This window comes from Tupaia chinensis, unplaced genomic scaffold, assembly GCF_000334495.1.
Source record: "Tupaia chinensis unplaced genomic scaffold, TupChi_1.0 Scaffold000248_1, whole genome shotgun sequence".
NCBI classification, from domain to species: domain Eukaryota; kingdom Metazoa; phylum Chordata; class Mammalia; order Scandentia; family Tupaiidae; genus Tupaia; species Tupaia belangeri.
The window spans coordinates 1,386,945-1,399,378 of record NW_006159726.1 but is presented as its reverse complement, the minus strand read 5'-3'; the positions used below and the strand labels follow the sequence as shown (position 1 = coordinate 1,399,378).

The 12,434-nt window shown below is 40.2% G+C and overlaps 1 pseudogene; it reads left to right on the top strand.

Moving 5' to 3' along the window:
* Positions 1-9,151: 9,151 nt before the first annotated feature.
* The window catches only part of LOC102490587 (heat shock cognate 71 kDa protein pseudogene), a 101,348-nt pseudogene continuing 98,065 nt past the window's right edge, over positions 9,152-12,434 (top strand).

Genomic DNA, 12,434 nt, shown 5'->3' with positions numbered 1-12,434 from the left:
AGGGCAGCTCAATCCTCTGAGTGCTCACAATGGCTTCTCTACCTCAAGCCTTTTTTTCTTATGCATTTTCATCTAGCTAAGCCTTATTCATGCTTTGGGTCAGTGAGGAAGTCTTCTTTGATCCCCAGCCCCAAAGCGAGGTAGTGTTCTGCTTCCTACAACTCTGGGATCAGATAGCATTTTGTTTTCAGAGTCTGTTTACTATTCCAGGAGTTACTTGAGAACAGAGCCTGGATCCTTTATCATTATATCCCTGGTGTTTAACACAGTGCCTAGCACAGAGTAGGAGGAAGTTAATAAATGCTTATTTATTAATAGAAACAAAAAAGGAGAAAGAGAGAAAGAATGGACTTTGAATTATCTTCAAGTTGCCTCTGACAGGAAACACAGCTAAGCAGTTGATGGAGTTACAAAAACACTATTGCAGTTTGAAACGTGTTAATTCTTTTTATCACTTTGATTACAAATCATGTATCAAATGTAACAAATGTACCTAGCATTTCCATGAGGACTGTATAATGTGGCTTTGGACTGAGACTGCCTAATTTGAACTCAAGTCCTTCATTTTTCAAGTTCTGTTTTCTCTTTTTCTTTCTTTCTTTCCTGCTCTCTTCTCTTCTTTCCTTCTTTCCTCTCTTTCTCTTCTTCTTTCTTTCTTTTTTTCTCTTCTCTCTCTTTCTTTCTTTCTTTTTCTTCTTTCTCTTTCTCTTTCTTTCTCTCTTTCTTTCTTTCTTCTTTCTTTCTTCTCTCTCTTTGGAGAGACAAGTACCCTCAACAGGATCTCATACTGTGATCCTGCTCTCTGGCCTTCCCAGTTAGCCAGGATCTCAGGCACCCACAGATGTGCTCGAATGTACAGATTGACCCAGGAACTGAACTTTGATCTTCTACCTGGCTTCCAGCATTGCAGAGCATTGAGCAATCATTGTGCCACTGTGGCTGGACCTAGCTCTGTAACTCTGAGATCAGCTCTGTATCTTCTCCATGCCTTAGTTTGCTCTTCTGCAAAATAAGGAGAATCATATTACTGAGCCCACAGAGTGGTTGCGATAAAAGATAAAACAATGTGTATTTAGCACTTAGTTGACTGACTCATCACCTGACTTACCAAATGTTAACCAGTATTGATAAATTGTTATTCTCAATATTCCTTGTCAATTGATGTGTTCGGCTAGAAAATAAATAAATAAAAGATTCCTCAAGCCATAAACACCCAACTGAAGAATGCCACATGCATAGGAACAACCAGTTGGTTATTCTCTTCCTTTCCTTTTGCCTATCTGTCCTGTGACTGCTCTGGTTAGTATCTGCATGACTTGAGCTGTGCCAGGTGTAACAGGCACCAGGGCTAGGAGTGCTTTGCCACTCCTCCTTTCTTGCTTTTGAGATTATGTACATTTCAGTTCATTCCACCTGGGACCATCTTCCTCCTCTTCTTTGTTCCTCTTTGCCTTGTCCTCTGTCACTATACATAATCTCTGCTCTTCTCCCATCCTTCTCCTATATTCTTTTCCTCTCCCTCCCATTGGTGCACTCTAAGTACCCCTTTCACACCAATCATGCATGGACATGAGGGAGACAGAAGGTGAAATAAAGCAAAATAGAAAATTGTTAAAATTAACCTCTAGAGCTCTTTAAGCAAACCTGGAAGACTCCCACTCACCCTTGACCTTTTCAAATGCTGCCAAACATGCTTTTACCCTAAACCCTTCATTCTAAATCATTACCAACAAAACATATATTTAAAATGTTTCTTTAATAACACATTTTGCAAAAGCTTTGTCTCCAATTAAATGTATATTATTTGTGCCAATATTTGCACTAAAATTTCTCTGCTAAACATATCCCAGCATAATTCCATCTAAAATGTACATTATTGGTGTGTTTTAGGGAGGAAGATGCAGACTAACTTGAATAACCCAATAATGTTGCTTCTATAGGAGAATATTGTATAGTCTGTTTATAAATTTAGAACTACTTGTCCATGTTGTTGAGCAAGGAGTTTAAATAAGGGGCTTTTTTTGTCACTCCGTGTCCTTTTTAGCCCCAGGGGAGCCTGGGCAGGGAGAGATTACCCCAAGTGCCACACACACAGCAACAAAAACACATTCAAGGCACAGCCTTTTCAAGGGGCATGTGCTTTTCTACACCAATACAACCCTTTGCTTTTTTAAAGATCGTCTATTCAAAATGTGTAGAGAGTGAGCACAGCAGGACCCAGCAGGATGTGTGTTTTACTGAAAATCAGCATGTTGATCCTAGACACAAAGCTTATCTCCTTTGCTCAAAAAAACATATTTCTGAGCTTTTGTAGAATTGGATGGCAATCAACATGAGGACTCCACACCAGCTCACCATGAATGCTATTCAGCTGAAGAGCCACATTTTTGGAAGGGGGTATGCCCTTTAGAAGTCCAAATGGAGTTCAACTATTTCTTATCCAGAGACCTTTAAACTTGGTCTAAAAAGGAAAAAAAAGACAAAACAAAACAAAACAAAAAACAAAGAAACTCCACTTAGAGCAGGAGCAATCCCTAATGACTATAGTTATTTTATAACTGATAAAGTCACTATCTTAAAGCATATTGGCAAGAAAGTCTTTTATAAGGTATGAAATCCAGGGATGTCAATATTTTAAGTTAATTTATTCATCTAAAATTGAGAGAGAGCATCCACAACAAGGTCACACTATTGTGATCCAAACCCAGCCCAAGCTGGTCCTGGATCACAGGCACAGATAGGTGCAGCATACTCAGGGAGGTCTCTAGGTGTGAACCCGGAACCTTCTCATGTGGGTCAACCTTGCAGAGTGTTGTATGTTACCACTATGCTACAATCGGGACCCTGGTATGTTGTTTATAATGGAAATTACTTGGAGAAGGAGCATTTCTTTATACCAGAAGCCAGACCTGAAAGCTAAGGTACAAGCTAGGTAGGCAGAAGAAATTTGCTATATGCCCTCCTAGTTACAAAAAGATCAAGTTATTTTGAAAAGCCATGAATAATGGTCAGGGCCTCTAAATACAGTTGGAAAGGTCATTGATTGCACAAAGTACCTAGCTGAGGGAGAAGTGGAAGCTGAAATCCAAGTTGCTTTCTGCTCCCCAAGACAAGAAGCTGCAAGGCTGCATCTGTCCAGAGAAGACACCTTTGTCATGTTCACATAAGGATGTCTTGTAGGTTAGCCAAGGCCCTAAGTGGCAGGCTTCATGATGGCACCAGCCACATGACAAAGGAAGCATAAAAGAGTCAGGCAAGAGCTTGACAATTTGGGCTTATCTACAGCTATACTAACCTGAACACACCCAATCTCATCTGATCTTGGAAGCTAAGCAGAGTTAGTCCTGGTTAGTACTTGGATGAGAGACAGTGTGGGCTTGAGGACGCGAATCGCAACACAGCACATGAAAAAGAATATGGGCTAAAAGTTCTGAAAAAATGCTGTCCAAAGCATGCCAACAAATGATTTTATGACCCTTGAACAACTATCAGTGTTTATTTCCTTTTGTTTTCCTCCGAATTATATAAAGCTTTTATAAAATTCTAGTCTGTATTGACAGTGTTTCAAGGAATTATAGGAAAACATTTTGAGTCACACTACTATAGGGTCATCTGATCTCAGGGCCCAGAAAGGGAAGACTGGAAGAACATAGAACTGTCCACATTTACCCCCACCACCTCCCAAGGGTCCTTACAGAGCTCAGCCTATTGGAGATACTTTCGGTTTTATTTTAGTTAGTGGAAATCACTACAATTTATTTATACCTTTTTATGGGGAGATGCTGAAGACCTTCCAGACAATTCCATAGTTGACTCTCTTTGGTGGGAGCAAAGAAAATTGTCCAGAAATAGAGTCATAAAATGCTACTTTTTGCCTTTTTTGAGGCTCTTCAAGGGCTTCCATAATATGATAACTTTCAGCTCAGCTATTGAAAGGAAAATCAGGAGTTCACTGGAGTAATCATCTGAGTGGGAAGCCATCTGTTTGGGTACCTTCTTCTCATAAAGTTGTGAAAAAAAATTGCTCTTTGTAACACTGTTGAAACTTCCAACAGGCCCTGAAATCTTCACACAGTCGGCCAGCAAATGAAGAGAGTCAACTGTCAATCTCTTCAGCCCTTAGAGTGAGATTTGCCTTTTTTTTTTCACCATTAGAAAAGGACAATGCTAGGTTATCACATTAGATGGCACCTAGGAATGGTTAGGAATTGCAGAGACAAAGCTGGATAGCATGTCTTATCAAAAACACCTTGTATAGATGATGTACAAATTCCTTGGAGTCAGTAAGAATTGCCTTTAGCTTTCTATTCATTGCTCCAAGACCAAAGAACAATGCTTTGAGTTATACTGGACATATGCTTGTATGCACTGTAGCCTCAGGAGCCTCACGGCTCCCCATTACCATGATTTTCCACTTATTTTTTAATTTTTGAATTATTAAAATAAAAAAGTACTGAGGTGAAATTCATATAACATAGAACTTATCATCTTAACCATTTTTAAAAGAATTATTTACTTAATTTTATTTATTATTATTATTATTATTCAATTTTACCAAGGAGAGAGCAAGAGAGAGAAAGAAAGCCTCTAAGTCTGGGACTTGAACCATACAGTCAGCCATGTGGGATCCAGCACCTTAATCTCCATGCCACCTTCTGTCCTCCTTCCATTTTAAGGCTGAATAATATTCCACCTTATGTGTACACCACATTTTGTTTATTCATTCATCTGTATATGGTTACTTGGGCTGCTTTTAGATGTTGGCTATTGAGAATAATGCTGCTATGAATATTAGTGTACAAATATCTCTTTAGGACTCTGCTTTCAATTTTTTTTGGTTATATATCAAGAAATGGAATTGCTAGATTACAAGGTCGTTCTATTTTAAACTTTTTGAGGAACCTCCTTATCATTTTCCATAGAGGCTATACAATATATTACACTTAGTCTGGTGCATCTTCTGAGTAGTTTTAGGAATTTTCATTTGTGAAGATGAAAGTGGTCATCTTGGTCATTTGCAATGCTCTCCCTTTTTCCCCATCCTCCATCAAAAAGCAAGATACCTTGGCAGAAGATACTGTCTTTTTAAAAATATTTATTTAATTCCATTTGTTGTTGTTATTATCATTATTTAATTTGATCACAGAGAGAGAGAGAGAGAGAAAGGAAAAATGAGAAAGCAAGCCACCAGGTCCAGGACTCAAACCATGGTCAGCCATATAGGAATCCAGTACCTTAACCATCTTGCCATTTGCTCGGTCTGAAGATACTATTCTGATTAGCCTTAGTGACAGTCTTGCTCCTCAAATTGGGAAAAAGATGTTAATGGCTCCATAATGATGCAAGTCAATCTATGTTTTCTTTCTTCGTGATGGAGGGAGGTATTTTGACCAAAACTATTCACTGAAAATGAAGTTACCTAAATCGTGATGACTTTATACAGTTTTGCACTTGTGGTGGTTTTTATCTCAGAATCACAAAAGATTTTTCTTCCAAGTGACTATGATGATTATTTTGTTGTGATAGTGGAAAAGCAGAATGTTGAAATTATTGCCAGAAAAATCTCAGGATATGGTCAACCAAGAAGGAAACCCACGAGTCTGGTTTTCTCTTCTCTTAATCCCCAGCCCGCACTTGTTCTAAGGAACACGATGGGTCTAGAGAGGGCCATGACTTCAGAAGCAGCCCTCTGAGAGACTGATATGTTAGCAAGATTGAGTTGAAGAGAAGCAACGGCATTGGACATTGGGTTTATACAACCGAGGATAGGAGAGTCTGACATTGGAGAATAGGTTATTACCTAGTGAAAAGAATAGGAAGAAGTAACTCTCTTGAGACTAACATAAACAAATAGAAAAACAAGTCAATCACAGATCAATGAAAGGATGCTTCTTAAATCCTTCTTCCTCACACATCTTAAAGTTCTTTCAAAGAATAATCACCAGCTAATGAAAAGTTACAGGCACATCTTGGCTTACAGAAGCATTCCAATCTAGTAGAAGTAAACATGAGCGATATGGATCAGTAAGACTGCCAGACATCTCTAGGGCCCAGTGAGCATAGACACACAGACCTTGGTTCTAGTAAAATACTCTCTATGCTGTTGTTTGGGCCAGGGGGTGGGGGTTGCAGGTGGGAAATACACAATTCCCTAAGGGATTCTATAAAATTCCTTGGATGTGTCTACAACATCTCTATATTCCAGCGTTTTACATTTTTCTGTATTACGTAAGTAACAACAAGGAACAAATATGTGCTCAGTTACATTAACGTTTGCCTATTTTCAGTGACGTGATGGCAATTTACGGTAATGCATTGGAGCAAACACACTTTTCTCACAGAAACACTGCATAAACAGAGCTGTTAATCTTCCAAATGAACATATCGTTCTTTCTATTGTATGTCTCTGGAAAATGTTCAATCCAATTGGGGTCATGTGGGCTCAGTAAAAGTTACAAACCGGTTAGGCCTTGTCCTTTTAGTGGCCACACAGAATTTAGCAATTGAGGAAAACAGATGGGCTCTTCCAGATTTTTCCTGTTGTGTATTCTCTACACATGCATATAAGAGAATGTTTTTAAGTGATTAATTTCTATAAGGGCATTGGGGCTGCATGAGTCTATTTCTGGTGCATAAATCATTCATAAGAGATAGACTCCAATAGCAGAATTTCCTATTTTAAAAGAGATTTTAAGAAAAGTTTCTCTGATCATGAGAGGAGCCTGGATAGTACAGTCTTGGAGAACTGAGGACAGTGGTCTGGGGCCCTTATGCTAGGGTGACTTGGGGGCGTGAGAAGGGAGCAGAAGGAGGTGGCTCTATCAGCTGGGGCTAAAAATAATTGGAGACATAGACAATTGTACCATCTCTCCATGACTCATTCTCAAGGCCAGGTTGGTAGGCACATCCCTTTAAGCTACAGACCTTTAATGGTTTTAATCTACTTCAAGGTTGTCTGGGGCTTATTTTAACCTCATTTTAAGTTAATAAAAATGCCAGGGTTGGGAGGAGGTAAAGAAGGGAGAGAAGGGGTGTATACTTTGTTCCAGAGTTTAAACACTCTGCCCCTGAGTCATTTTTATCTTTATTTTTTTAGGTCATATTCTTTCATGTTTTGCAACTCACATTCTAGAAGAGTATCCAAAGGACTAAAAATCTTATTCTCTGTGAAAATTTTTCATGGACAGTTATCTGACTGACCAGAAAACCATAGAACTGGAGTACTGAATTGGTTAAATTTGAATGCTTCATTTTACAAAAGCCTTTAGCAAAATGTCCAACCATATGAATGATAGTGGCCTTGTCACAAGTCCCAAATTTGTCACAATCCAACAATGCATTATTAATTGCTTCGCAGCTTGGGGTAAACTGGGCTTTCTTCCTTTATTATTTATTTTTAATTGAAGCCAAAAGAACAAAGCAAAAGGCATTCAGTGAAACATACAGGATTATAAAAGTCTGAGAAAATGCTGATACATCACTAAATGCATTTAAACCATTTTACTTTTCCTTCTAGTTTTAAAGATACTCCCCAACTTTGTGTCAATTGCATTTGATGCATCCGCACATAGTTCAAAGAGAACAGCGTCTATTTTCTCCAAACTACTTTTTCAATTATTCATTTATTTCTTCTATGAGAGAGACAGAGAGAGAGAGAGAAACAAGCACCCCCAATAGGGTCTTCACTCTGTGATCTAATCCCGGCCTCAGTCAGCCCTGGATCAGAGTCATGTATACATGTACAAGGAAAACTTAAGACCTTCCCTTGTGGAACCAGCAATGTCACCACACTGCACCACCAGCTGGTCCCTCCAATTTACTTTTATCTTCTCCCCCTTCCCAAGCATTTTTACATATATTTGGCTTCACAAAATCCCTGGAACATTGAGTAGGATGAGGATGAATACTAACTCAGCCTGAAGTGTAGGCTGGTAGTACCATCCCAGTCACCATGGCACTTGTGTCAAGCAAGCATCAGATGAGGAAGATACAGACTAGCTTACAGGATCTCCACCATTGGTTCTCAGCTCGTGCTTAAAGGCCACACCTCTCTGTGTTCATTTTTTTTCTCTTCCCACTGACTCTGTTCTCCTTACTGGCTCAGGACATCCAATGAAGACCAGGATAACTTTTATTGAGTCAGCTAAAATCACTTTCCAAGAAAAAAAAATCACATGGAAGATAGCTCCAACAACTCGGGTGCCTTCTCCCTCCCTTGATTTTGATTGGATACTGAGAAGCTATTAGTGACCTGAGCTGTTCCCAAATGGGAATCAAAACAACTATCTTGTCAGGGAAAAAAGACTAACTGGGGTCAATAGGCTCCTTATGTTTTGGTTCCTAAGTGCTCTGTGTTTCTTGGTGTTCTATGCCAATTAGTCCATCATGGTATGTATCTCATGTAGAAATCACACTCGTAAATCTAACTGGAAAGGAGGATATGGCATGACTATTTGACTATGGGAAAAATCCACTTGATTTATGAGGTATTATGACCCAGTGAGCCGTATTGTACTTTCTTCTCTGCTGCAGGGCTTAGCTATGCTGGCAATGAAGTCGGCCACTCAGCCTCACAATTGCAGGATTCATGGTTTGCCTCTAGTTGCGAGATGGGTCAGGGAGGGAAGGGTGAAGAGCAGGAAGAAGAGTTGCTCTTTAATTACTGCTTATTTGAATATTAAATTATTCCTCACGAAAACAGCTAACTTCAGCAGTCTTAGGCTCAGGCCACATTTTTCTGTTAATGTGACCGGGAGCCCTGCCTCATAAGAACTCGGAGAAAGCCCACGCTCACATAAATGTTCTGGGAAGTCTTGTGAATCAGAGGCAGCCTGCCATTTCCAAAAGGGATACCATTAGAAAAGCCTCACAATTCAGCTACTTTAAGGGAATTTGGTCTAAAGAGTATATCAAGTAAATTATGATTCCTTTGGGAATACTTACATGGACATACTTCTGACACTTCAAATAGCATTTTGGTGGAGGTTAGTGACTTCCTTTGCTGTGGAGTTGGAGGCAGAAATCTAATTTGCTTTGATACGTATGGCTGGTGTGGATTAACTCAAAGTGGAGGAAGTTTCTCCTCCCACACAGGCACAAAGTAGCCAATTACCAAAATGGCCCACCCAGAAACACTGCTTTCAGAGGAAGTATGGTGAAATGGTCTGTGCTTCTGTCATCCCTGCAGAGGGCTCTGTCCTGGAGCATGCTGAGAATTCATGCTCAGGATGAAAAAGCAAACCAAGAACTAAAGTTGAAACTGAGGGTAAAACTCTGTGAGACCAGCAAATGTACCACTCCCCAAGGAGGATACATCAAAGAAATCTCTAAATTCAAGTGGAAAGGACAAACTTAGGTCTGTCCAAATGTGGAACAGAGAAGTGATGAAGTTCCCAAGCAGCAGTGTTAATGTTGTCTATCTGAGCAGACATGAATAAACTGGAAAGATAGGGCCAGGCTTCGGGAAGAAGCCTGGAAGAAACTACCTAGACTGTAAGCTCCAGGACAGCAGAGATTCCATCTGTCTTGTTTACACACTCCTATGCTGGAAGCAGGGCCAGCCTCACCTACAGGGCTCAATGACAATGTTTGGAAGTAACAAGATAATTCAGGCTCGTCAGCTAACCAAGCCAGAGCACTAGTAGGTTAATAACTGTCATATCTATCTCAAAGAGTAGTTGTTAACAGGTAGGATGACATTAGTTAAAGCATGGGCAATGCTTAGAATAGTGCCTGACACATGATGATCACCCCTGGCATATCCACTAATGGAACAAGAGGCTATACTCAGTCCTTTTCATTACTGTTGACAGTGTCTCACATAAGTCCATGCCTTCATTGATTCCAGGGATGCATAGGACCTATGCCACAGACAAGTGGGGATAAGACTGGAAGGGGGAAGCAGACACATTTAGGCCTGGGCAAAGTCCCAACTTAAGCCTTCTTCTTCATTCTCTGTAGCCAAGTAGCTAAGACTTGAGGCTTTGGAGTTGGAGAGTCAAGTTCAAGTTCAAATCTTCCCTTTTTTTTTTTTTTAGAGACAGAGATTTTTTGCCATAAGGTGCATGTGCTTGCCAGGGAAACAGAGAGACAGAGAGACAGAAAGCGAGGAATCATCACCCCAAAGAGGGTGGCCATGCTACAATCTCCTCTCCTCTGCTCTCCTCCATATGCTCACACATATGCCCAACATGAGTTTTAAGCTGTCGGGTCCAGGACTCAAAATATAGTCAACTACTTGGGAGTCCAGTGACGTAACCATTACGCCACCTGCTGGTCCCCAAATTTCTGCTTTTGTGTTTTTTTGTGACCCAAGGAAGATCACAAAATTCTCTTAAGTTTTAGATCCTTCATATGTAAAATGGAGATGATAATAGTCTTTATAGAAGGGTTTCTGTCAGGGCTAGATGAGAAAATATCAATTTTTTGGAACACCAACTGGGACACAGGAAGACTGTTAATAATTAGTCATATTCTGATCTAGTGATTCTTTTGTTGTTGTTCAGTTTATTGATTTCCTCTATGAGAGAGATACAGAAAAAGGGGGGGGGCACCCCCAACAGGATTTTCATGTCATAATCTACTCCCAGCCTTAGTAAGCCTGAATCATGGCACACATATAAGCACCCTGCATGTATGGGGTGATCCTAGAATGCCAATCTAGAACCCTCTCATGTGGGTGCAGCTGTGTCACCACTGTACCACCACCTGGCCTTAGTGTTTTATTCTTACTGTTCTCATACTTAGATTCCTGAGGAGTTCTTACACAGAGCAAACATAATTGCACATGCCTAACTTTCCCTTCTTTTCTTTATCTCTTCTGTCGGGCTTATTCACATGCCTGTTGGGTGGATGGGAAAGGAGATGGGATAGGAAGGGTTGGTAGTCAGCTGATGAGCTAAAATTTCCTTCAAGCTGTAGGGCCTGTTGGCTCTAGGGAGCTCCAGATGTGTCTCATCTTCTTCTCAGGATCAGAGATTAGTTGAGGCATATTCTTCTCATGGTGGTATCTGAAGCACAAGTGTGCAAGTCCAGGCATGCAGGCACATTTAAAGGCCCTGCTAAGTTTATATTGGCTAAAATATTACTGGCAAAACATGTCACTTGGTCAAGTCTAAAGTCAATTCATGGAAAAATGCACTCTGTGAGAACAGCAAAGTGACATGTAAAAAGGTGACTCAGGGGTTCCATAGTGACACAGCAGTAAAACACAACCCTCTGAAAAGCCAATTTACACAGGAAGGTTCTAAGTTCATTTTTGGAGATGTCCCTGAATACAATGGATTCACAAGTGATCATGATCCGGACTGGCTAAGGAGGACTCTGTTGGGTATGCTATCTTGCAATCCTCTCATTCTGACTATCTTGCCCATGGAAGAAATAGACAAACAAATAAAGGCATAGCTATAGGAAGGGGTGAGAAATCAGGATCAGTATCCAGAAATCCTTCCCTGATTATGTCCCAATATATTAAATCCCACTTCTAGACTATCATAATCCCTTGTATAGGTCTCTATACCAGCACTTGCCACCTCAACTTCTAGATAATCTGTTTTCTGGACTCCCTCACTTGGCTGAGATCTCTTCAAATGCAAAAATAGTGTCTTATTCCTTTCTCTCTCCCAGCATCCAGCACAATGCCTACCAGGTAGTAGGTACCTCATAAGTGTTTTGTTGTTGTTGTGGTTGTTGATGAATGCATGGTTGTTCTCATGAATGAATAGATGTTTATTCTCGTGTGAATGGATATTCATTACTCTTGGTTCTCATTCTTCATCAGTATCTCAGCAGTCAAAATTTGGGGAGTCTGGGGCCTTGGAAGTTTGTTATGAGTTCACTTGATATTATTAGGTGTCTGAAAAGTCATGATGCATTTTTTGCCTAGAAAAACAGAAAAATATATCATTACTTTTCCAACAACCCAATATTAGGTACTCATACACCAGACAGCACCCCATTTCATAAAAGACTCATAGACTTCCTCATTGGCTGCCTTCATTCTTACTCCAAAGCTTCAGGTCACCTCCCTACCTATGTTCACTCCCAAAGAAGGGAAGTATTTTCCTCTCAAGTAATCATAGCTCTTAGCCAGTCTGGGTGGTTTAACTACAACTCTTTTTAGGTCTTCGAAAGTCACCCTTATCCCTCCACCATTAAACTGTTGTCTCCCAAGAAGCTCAAAGCAAGTTCTTGGGGAACAGGTCCTCAGAGCATTTCTGCGGTAATCAACAAATATCTGAAATTCACATGCTTTCATCTCTGTCCCTTTCCAGAGTGAGAGCCCTGTAACAACTTTTTTTTAATTTAATTAATTAATTTATTTATTTATTGGAGAGATTTTAGCTATAGGGGGTGCATGTGCTCGCCATACAGACAGAGAGACATAGAGACAGAAAGCGAGAAATCACCCCCCGGGGGGATGGTCACGCCGCAAT